We start from the raw sequence: 10,030 nt of genomic DNA, 5'->3' as shown, positions 1-10,030 counted from the left end.
TAGTACGAGGCAGTGGATGGTGCTGCGCCTGGAATCAGGAAGACTCCTCTGAGGTGAAATCAGCTCTCAGAAACTTAACTGTAAGACCCTAAGTAACTCACTTAATCCTCACAAAAAGTGAGCTGCAGAAGGAAATGACAAACCACTCCAGTATGTTTACTTTTTCAACTGAGGTTATGAAGACAACTCACAACTATTACCAGGTAATACATATAAAGTTTAAAAAAAAAAAAAAAAAAAGCTGCTCTCAAGCTTAATCTTGAGAGAAAAAAATGCAAATAAATCAGTACAAAAAGGGCAAATGGGAGATAATCATACATGGAAGGCACTAATTAAGAGGAAAATGGAAATGCCTACTTATAAAAGGGAATTTTTAACCGGGACCTACTTGAAAGAAGACAGCTGGAATGTCATTGCCAATGAGTTGCATTTGTACATTCATAATTTTCATCTTTGAGTTAATTTTTAAAAATTGGTTGCATTATATGTAAAATCTAAAATTGGTGTGAAATTTAAAATCGGGAACCTCCTATGATCAATCATATAAGCTGCTTCAAGTACATTATGGGTTTAAAGATTAAAATGAGGACTTCCAAAACATTTGAATTGGTTTTGCACATCAGGTGATCATAGTTGTCGGATTTTTAAATACTTATTTTCGAGGTGCAGAAGAATCGAGTCCAGTTCTTTTAGAGAACATTAGCTACTTTTGTAGTTTTATATACTAGTTCATTTATTTCTTCAGATGACTACTAAATCTATTTATCTGACATTTCCTGAGTACTATTCCTACATCACCAGTCATCCCCTGAAGATCTCTACCTGCATGACCGACATTTCAAATTCAACTGATCCAAAATCCATTCCTCCAGACTTGAGGCCCCATTATTATTAATTTTCAAAAACATCTTTTCATCTCCTTTACTATCCTTACCCCCCCCATCCAGATCGAGCACTAGCAATACCACCTCCACAACAAAACCCACATCCATTCTCTTTTCTTGGGAACTACCCTGATTCTAATCCTGGACTACTGGACTACTAGCTTTGTAAAATTGAACTACTCTTTCTCATATATAAAGCCATCTTCCATTTAGCTAGATATGAAAACTAGACCATTTTGGCTACAGCAAAGGAAGAATTTTCCATTACATCATTTTCAGCAAGTGTGTGCATAACTATGTGGACTTTGTCAATTATGGCAGCACAACTGGAAACATCATAATGAGACATCAAAAGAGACAGGTGATACAAACCAAAACCCTTTCTCAGTGGTTCAGTGATCCAGTCCCAATAGACTTCGGATAGAAAATGCCATTTGCATCCAAAAAAAGAATTAAGGAGACAATGTAAATCAACACATTTTTTTATGTTTTTTTTTCTGATTTTTCTCTCCCAACATGATTCATAAAGCAATGTGTATTTGAAAGAAAAAAATGAAAAAAATTAATAAACCAAGACCCTCGTAATCATCAATTCAAAGGTTTAAGGGTTATAAAGTAGCAACACTTGGAGGAAGAAAGGTGCACAGAAAGGCAAAAATAATTGCAAAGTTTTAAGCTTCAACATTTCCACTAGGAACAGTCAAGTGCAGAAGAGATGCTTTTTGATAAAGATCAATGAGGTTGTAGCTCAAACCTCAGTTTCATTCTCCTTTGTTGTCATTCTTTTTACTAACTTGAAATATTCTCTAACATTCTTCAACTCCTCAGATCACTAGATATTACTGGTCTTTTTCTAAAAAAAAAAAAAAAATAAAAATCTTGTATACTAAATGTATAAGTATAGCCTAATTTCAAGTTTACAAGTTTTTATTCCAAGGATCAAAACAGGACAAAAATGTATAGCCTTCTGAAAATCTTATATACTTAAAATATACAGGAAGATTTGTAAGTATTAGGATGGAAAAGTTTTCCTACTGAACATTAAACAAAAATCACAGTAATAACGAAATCTCTCACATGGATAGAAAAAAATTAAACTTAAGTTATTCACTCATGCACATTCACAGACAAGCACAAATATTACAAAGTAAATATTTCAGTCACCTTGGAACACCATAGTCAAATTAGATAGTAACAAAATAAGAGGAATTTAATTCCGTTCTTTGCTTAAATACGTTATTGTAATGAACTCATCAAGTTCCAGGTTATAAAATATAAGGTTTTTAGACACACTTGTTCCATTTAAAAGTACAAAGAAAAACATTCCAACATTTATTCAAATACTATTTATTTTTAATTGGCTGTTAATTTACAGGGCTAACAAGGACAAATATTAAGGAACTTTATACAAGATATACAAGAAGATTCAAACAGTTTTGATACTTTTTGGTTCTGCTGGAGAATGTCGGTATTTTTAGAATTATCGGTAACTTCTATCTTCTTTCTGAAAAGGAAAAAAAAATTTCAAAGTAAAAAAGCAATCTTTCAAATGATTAAATTCACTTTAAGTTTACCTCAAAGTTTACCATAATTGTTCTCACTGTTAGTTCCAATTCAATCTAGTTCTTTGCTTTCTCATTTCTCAACTATCTCATTTAGAAGCAAGAGTGTCCCATGTTATTAGATCAGGTGAACCCTATAAATGTCTGGCCCCGCAAATTTCAGAAAGCACTAACAGATGGCCAACCCATCCAATGGTGCCCTGAGTGAAGAAAGACCAGATTTGCTCTGTGATGGCCTAAAATCCCACTGCCAAAACTCAAAGCAATGAGAGGAACAGCCATCTGGATTTCAACAAAACTACCTTCTTAATACACTGAACTCTAAAAACATATCAAAATTTATAAAATGATCAAAGGATATAAACTGACAATTTAAGGAGAAAGTACAAGCCTTATTTAAAAAATGCTCCAAATAACTATTAGAGAAAAGCCAAAGCATCTGAGATTCTAATTCACATTTCCTGAATGGCACTTATCTAATGTAGTGTTGATAGAATTGTAAATTGATCCACTTTATCTAAAAAACAATTTAGAATTATTCCCCCCAAATTACTATATTATAAGTACCTTTTATACCAGTAAATGCAACTACTAGTCTATGCTCCTAAAGAAATTAAGGAAATTAGACCCTGATATATAGCTCTTAGAAATATTTTTTTTTAAAAATATTAGGACAAAGAACTAGAAAACTCAGGAGATATTAATTGAAGCAAGGGTTCTCAAACTACAGCCTAAGTCAGATGTGGCCGGCTGAGGAAGTTTATGCGCCCGCTGGGTTATGGCAAATAGGCTGAGGGGCAGAGAGTGAGTGTGAGTTTTTGTTTTTATTATAGTCTGGCCCTCCCACAGTCTTGAGTTAAAAAGTTTGAGGACCACTGTGCTAAAAGAAATGATTATAAGATGCACAGTAGTACTGGTAGACATATTCACAAGAAATCAGAGAGGAAAGGGTTGTGTGTGTGTGTGTGTGTGTGTGTGTGTGTGTGTGTGTGTGTGTATCTGTGTCTGGGTATGTGTACACAAGTATATATAAAGAACCAAGCACTTTTTGTGAAGGCAAAGATCTAGGGGAAAAGTACTTATTTGGGAAATGGCTAAATAATTGTAGAGTATGAATATAATAGAATTGTGCTGTAAGGAGTATGAGTGATGATTTTGTAGAAATGAGAGGACTTATGTGAACTGAAGCACAATGAAATGAGAATAAAAAAATATTGTAAAGACTACTTTGTAAAAAAAAAAAAAATTCTGAGTGACCAACCATGGTTCCAAAGGACTAATGACAATGTATGCCATCCACCTTGAAAAAGGAGTGATAGACTCAGAATAGAGAAGACATTTGGGGGGGGAGGGGCACAGTAAATATGGAAATTTGTTTTGCTGAGCAATGTATGTGTTACAGATATTGTTTTTACTGTTTTCCAATGATGCAGAGAAGAGAAAAAAATTTTTTAAAAAATGTGGGGAGGGTGATCATTGCCAAATTAGGATTATTATTCTATCAAAGGTTTTAAAGAAGTGGTCAAAACAAATTAGGGCACTTCTCTGTTCTTTTGTTGTTGGCTCCTTTAATCTTCTATATTCAGTCTGAATCTATTTTCTTTAAATCTTTGTGTTCTGACTCACTCCTGTCTCAACCCTGATTCCCAAACAAACCAATTATAAATAAAAATAAACTTGAGTTACAGGCCATGAATTTTTTAAAGTTGATTTATTATTTGTCCGTTTCCATAGGAACTTACCTTTAGTGTATGCTTTGTATTTTTAAATATCTTTCAAAACATGGAAAATTTTAAAAATTGGGAAAAAACACATGCCCTCAAAGCTCCAAGTTTACCACATTTTCTAACTATGCTATGCAAATTGACAAAATTATCCTCTGTACACAATTAGCAAACATTATACATTTATTAATATCAGTTGCTATTTGAAGCCATCCATAATAAGTCCTCTCTCCTCCCCCAAAACAATCTTTCAATAGTTAAATTTTAATAGTTCTCTCATAAATCAAAAGTCCAAAATCATTACAAAATGCTTTTGTGGCTAGACCATAAAACTGACAAGTTAGCATCAACTTTTGTAACACAATGTGTAGATTCAGTACCAGTCCAGTATAACACCCCACTGAAGATTTCCAACACTGAAATCTCCAATTTCCAATTTCCACTGTCTTAACAGTAACATCCCCTCTGAATTATGCCTTAAAGGTCAAATATAATTTTATTGCTTATATTATTACACACATTCTATTACCATGCATTTGTTCTCATAGCCAAACTTCCAAAAGGTAAATTGCAATAGATAAAGCTTATACTACAAAATTTAATAAATGTCACATATACAGAGAGTATATGCCTTTGGGTAGCAGTCCAAACCTTTTTTTTTTATTTTATTTTTTTATTTTATTATATTTGATTACAAATTAACTCCTTGAGAATCACATAACTGTTATTCTTTCTACAGTTATCAACATAATTTCCAGCATGTAATAACTCTACTAAGTTAGTGGTTGTCCATTCACATTTGAAATTTTGTCACCATATATGTAAACCCTAAACTTCAGTGACAATCCATTTCACAACTTAAAATTATAGTTTGTAGAGGGGCTACCAAGTCCTTTACTAATGATTGCCAACAAGGTTTTTGTGACCACCGTTTTCTGGACAGAAAAATTTTTCCATGTCATCCAAAATAGCATCAATGTGTAACACATCAAGAATTAGGCACAGTTGCAGATGAGGAGTATCTGAGATCTAGTACCACCCAACTTCTTAAATTTATCCATTTTAAGCTTACAAGAATAAGACATCCAATGAATAGTTTCTTTAAATGTGAACAAAAATCTTACCATAAAGAGAAACTAACTTGCTGTTGGCAAGATTTTAAATCATGGCTTCTATCACTAACCAATCCAGATGAACAAAGTAAATTTGACTATAGCTTCAATCTCTGCAAAAAAAAAAAGGCCAAAAGCTACAAAAAATTACTATCTAAATGTTAATACTGTGATCCTCCATTTTCTTCTAATAATGTGTGAGACTAACGTCACATATCATCCTACCTTAATTTCCCCCCAAAAATACAAATGAGATAAACTAGCCAAGTGCACCTTCCTCAAAGGGTTTTTTTGATCTATTAGAAAATATTGATAAATTGGAGTCTCCAAAAGAATACAGCTTTTGGCAGAAATAATACAGATTTACATGAGAAACATATGGATTATTTTTCTGGATGATACTTGCTACAAGTTAAGTGGAATTCCATTTTTTATAAAAAGTGATGACCAAAAAGTATCAATGAAATAACACATTAAATTTAAAAAATTTTTCTAAGATTCAGTTTCTCACAATCATATGAAAAGATTTATGATTACTGATACTTGTCAAGGTCATGTTTCCTCAGTTTACCTCCTGGTAACAGTGGTTGCCAATGTTTTTCATTCACTTACTTATTCCTTCTATCTAATTATCAGAATACTGCAAACTCAAAAGCCAACATTTCATAATGTCATTAATTTTTAAAAGAGACAAATGTCCTCTTTTAGAAGGGAAGTTGTTACCAGTTAAATCTACAATAAGGTATTATAAACACAAAAGTTAGAAAGTTAACCTAGTAACTAGACTCAAAAATCCAGGAACAAAACCAACCACCTTTTAAATGTTCACCTCTGGCTCTAGTCTGCTCAGAGTATGCATGCAATCAGGGTAATCAGCTGAAACACGGACTGAAAATGCATTTCATCATGGCAGACTATGTATGTGACAGGTAACTATGATTACTTTTTTAGAGGTATTCCCTGAACAGGGAAACCCAGCTTAAAATAAACCCTTGAGCTTCAGAAGTTAGCACTTTTTACTCTTCCAGATTTATAAAATGTATAAAGCTCCAATATAGAAGACAGAAAAATGTGAAAGGGAATACTTCCCCTCCAAAATATAGTACATACTCAGTGCACCCTTCTATACAAATAAGGCAGAAACATTTCTTTTTAACTCACCTCCGATTCTAAATGCAGCTTCTGCTTTGCAGTCATGCACATTAAAACTGGATAGCTCTCTGAACAATCTAGGAAATGAGACCAAATATATAGAAATGACATTCAGATTTATATTATTTAATTATACTGCACCATGCCCTCATTTAAATTGTTTCAAAGAAACTTCAACACTTTTTTGATAAGTTTTTTAAACTGGCCATGAATATTCAATATTAAAGACTGATTTAAAAGTCAAATATAAGGTAACCTAAAAAATTAATGCCTGAGCAAAAGACAGCATATTATGAAATACTAATATATATATATATATATCCATAAGAGAGCAACAAACCAATTTTTTCCAGTAAAATACAATATTCACTTATGGTGCTCTTCAACAGCCAAAGCTTTCAATAGTTTCACTTTTGCTTAATTAAATGCTGCTATCAGCCATATCCAAGATGCTATATCCATCAATGAGCATTTATTAAATGCTTACTATGTCACAATGCATCTTTCTATAAAATGAAAATTTTCCCTTTTTTATGTAGAGAAAATGAGATAAGGCCATGCAGCTATGAACTATGCCACAAGATGGCAACATGCAAGGTTTTCTTATCCTACAATACAGGGATCTCCCCTGATCATGTGTGACACTAAGTTAAATCATGTGAAACAGACTGGACAACCAACTTTCTTTCCTTTAGAAGACATATTAAATTGAAGGAAAAATAAAAAGCCAAGATTATTGAATTTTATATGGAAATTAATTTTATATCAGATAATTTTATTAAATCCATTGTCCCTACATTCTGTGGGAGTTAATGAACATAGCAAGTGATCCAACTTAAATTCTATTAAGTACTGAAAATGAAAAATAGTCTTCAAGTTCCTAAAACAAAACTTCTTAAACTTTGGCTTTGTGACCCCATATGAGGTTGTGAAAAACTTTGCAATAGTCCAAGGCATCCAATATTCCTCCAACTTAATATCATTATTATGTAAATTTGCTATCATCTTTAATAAAAGACAAAATTGCTTGTTATCAGTAAATTGTTTTAAAATAAATTTCTTGGGGTAGTAAGGTGGTGCAGTGGATAGAGTACCAGCTCTAGAGTTAGAAGGATCTAAGTTCAAATCTGGCCTCAGACACTTAACACTTCCCAGCTATGTGACCCTGGGCAAGTCACTTAACCCTAATTGCCTCAGCAAAAAAAAAAAAAAAAAAATTAATAGATTTCTTGATGATTTATTATCAGCAAATGTTTCATTTATGTATCTTTTTTAGATATACCTACATACCCAGGGTCGCATAAAAATTTCTCAAGATGACAAAAAATCCTGAGGGAAAGAAGTCCCACTCTAAAAGTATATGTGTATAGTTAAATAGTCAGCCTGGTGATCCCCATTCTCAATAACTCATGATTATACTAGTTCTTTTTGTTGCTTTTTATTTAAGTTTTTTTTTTAATTTTCAAAACATATGCAAGGATAATTTTTTAAACACTGACCTTTGAAAAACTTTGCGTTCAAATTTCCCCCTCTTCTCTCCCACCCCTCCCCTCGATGGCATGTAATCCAATAATATGTTAAACATGGTAAAAATATATGTTAAATCCAATAAAAGGATACATATTTATGCAATTACTTTGCTGCACCAGATAAAGTTTAAAAAAATAATAGAAAAAAGAAAACCACCACAAAGAGTGAAAATGCTATATTGTAATCTACTTAGTTCCCAGTCCTCTCTGGGTGTAGATGGCTCTCTTCATCACAAGGTCATTGGAACTGGCCTGAGTTATCTCATTTTTGATGAGTCATATCCATCAGAATTGATCATCATATAATCTTGTTGCTGTTTACAAGACCATACTAAGTTCTCAATCTAATATGGATATTTCATTGACTTTAGCCCCAATGCAGCTCAAAACTTCTGAGCTTAGCCTCCTTTTAATAAGCAATTAAAAGAGTGCAGTACTTCTCTATATTCAACTGGAGGGTACACATGTAAATGGGTAAATAAATAAAAAATAGTTTGAATAGATAGGAAAGCCCTGCTGCCAGATGCTGTAGCTAAGCCTCCATTAGATAGATGAAAGATTATGGGGGAAAAAAAAAGTAAGATTGGAGAGCATATGTTCTGATTTTCAAAAAAGAAAATATTGTCTGCAATATAAAAGGCAATGAACCTGGAACTTAAATTCTAGAATGAACCATTCATTAGAATCTCCCTGAGAATAGGGACTGGCTTGTGCCTTAGTAATTTTTTTTCTATCTACCTTATATTTATATACATATGTAGGTGTGTATGTATATATATATATATATATATAAATCTTTATTTTGTATCTACCTTAAGGCAGTATTTTCATGATTGCCTGATTTAAGAACAAATGGCTGGAAACCATCTAGAAAGGGAAATGGTGGTTACAAATAGCCAGCAAAGGTTCATCTAGAACTGATCAGCCAATCTAAATTTCTTCTTTGGATAGGATTGCTGGACAAGGAAAAAACTATAGATAAAATTTTTATAAAGATTTAGACAAGTTTTGAGATGTTATCTCCCATTCTTCTTGTGGAGAAGATAGCAACATATACAGATGCTTGGCTGGCTGGACTCAGGGGTGTAATAAATACTTTGTATCAAGATGGCAGGAAGTCTCCAATAGGATATGCTCTATTTAATAGAGCATGTTCATTCAAATATATAAAGATGACAAAAATCTAGGAGAACTAACTTTGTGCAAGAGAATCAGTACACAAAAAGGTATTAAGTTAGACCATTGGGCTGAATCTAATAAGATGAAATTCAACAGGGATAAGTGTAAAGTCTTACTTATACCTGGATAAGAAAATAATTTTGCACATACAAGATGAGAGACATGGTTAGCATTTGTTCTAAGAAAAAGTTGGTAATTTTAATAAAGTAAAAGCTCAATCTGATAAAATCAGCCATGTGAAATAATATTAATAGCTAACACTTTATATATCATGTGCCACAGGCTGTGCTAAGCAATACAGCTATCTCATTTGATGTAGAACAACCTTAGGAGGTCTGTGCTATTATTAAGCCCATTTTATAGACGAGGAAACTGAGGCAGAATTAAAACTTTTCTTTAATGATCAAGATTAAAACTTTTTTTTAATGATCAAGAGCTCATTATCTTGTTAGGTATTTGGGACAAACAGGTACTTTAGTCAAATCCTAGTACTTACCTAAATCAGAGTAGCAACCATGTCACCTTCAGCTCTTCCCATACTGAAAAGCTCAAACTTGGTTAACTTGGTCTGTGGTGGGCTGAGACAAGTTTTTCTGGTATTGGACTTCTGCCTCCCAGCTTTGCCCATAAAGCCATCCATGTCTCCTCCCCTGCAAAGGATTTAGTCCCCTTCTTCCCACCAAAAGCCAAATCCATCTTCAACCTAAACTTTGAAAACAGAACAAACAAAGTTATTGATTGCTGTCCAAAACTGGTCACATGAACTCTGCATTAGGCTTACAACTTAATATGTTAAAGAATGACTCCTGGCCAATTTTAACTGGGAAAATCAAGAGCATGATTTACTGTCACCTCATCTCTTCCATAGATATACAAAGAGTTTTAACT

At 32.9% G+C, this 10,030-nt stretch overlaps 1 protein-coding gene and 2 non-coding genes across 9 annotated transcripts in view; all 3 read right to left on the bottom strand.

Annotated features, from left to right (window-relative positions):
* Nucleotides 1–1,744: 1,744 nt before the first annotated feature.
* Nucleotides 1,745–10,030, bottom strand: part of LOC141555866 (uncharacterized) — a 48,709-nt gene continuing 40,423 nt past the window's right edge. For 3 of the 7 annotated variants that reach the window (XR_012486365.1, XR_012486371.1, XR_012486370.1), the window contains 4 exons: nt 9,639–9,845; nt 6,444–6,511; nt 5,295–5,395; nt 1,745–2,388 (listed from right to left, as the gene is read on the bottom strand). The gene's annotated coding sequence lies outside the window, so the exon portion shown is untranslated. Of the gene's footprint in view, nt 2,389–5,294; nt 5,420–6,443; nt 6,512–9,638; nt 9,851–10,030 lie in introns of all 7 variants that reach the window. The other 4 variants (XR_012486372.1, XR_012486369.1, XR_012486366.1 and 1 more) reach the window with 3 other exon arrangements.
* On the bottom strand, nt 2,585–2,730 carry LOC141559280 (small nucleolar RNA SNORA79). Its single transcript, XR_012487342.1, has one exon. It is a non-coding gene; the product is annotated as a small nucleolar RNA SNORA79 (small nucleolar RNA).
* LOC141559298 (small nucleolar RNA SNORD126) lies at nt 6,122–6,198 on the bottom strand. The gene has a single exon (XR_012487354.1). It is a non-coding gene; the product is annotated as a small nucleolar RNA SNORD126 (small nucleolar RNA).

This window comes from Sminthopsis crassicaudata, chromosome 2 (assembly GCF_048593235.1).
Source record: "Sminthopsis crassicaudata isolate SCR6 chromosome 2, ASM4859323v1, whole genome shotgun sequence".
Classification (NCBI taxonomy): Eukaryota; Metazoa; Chordata; class Mammalia; order Dasyuromorphia; family Dasyuridae; genus Sminthopsis; species Sminthopsis crassicaudata.
Note: the sequence above shows the minus strand (reverse complement) of the source record. Positions and strands in the feature narration are given on the sequence as shown.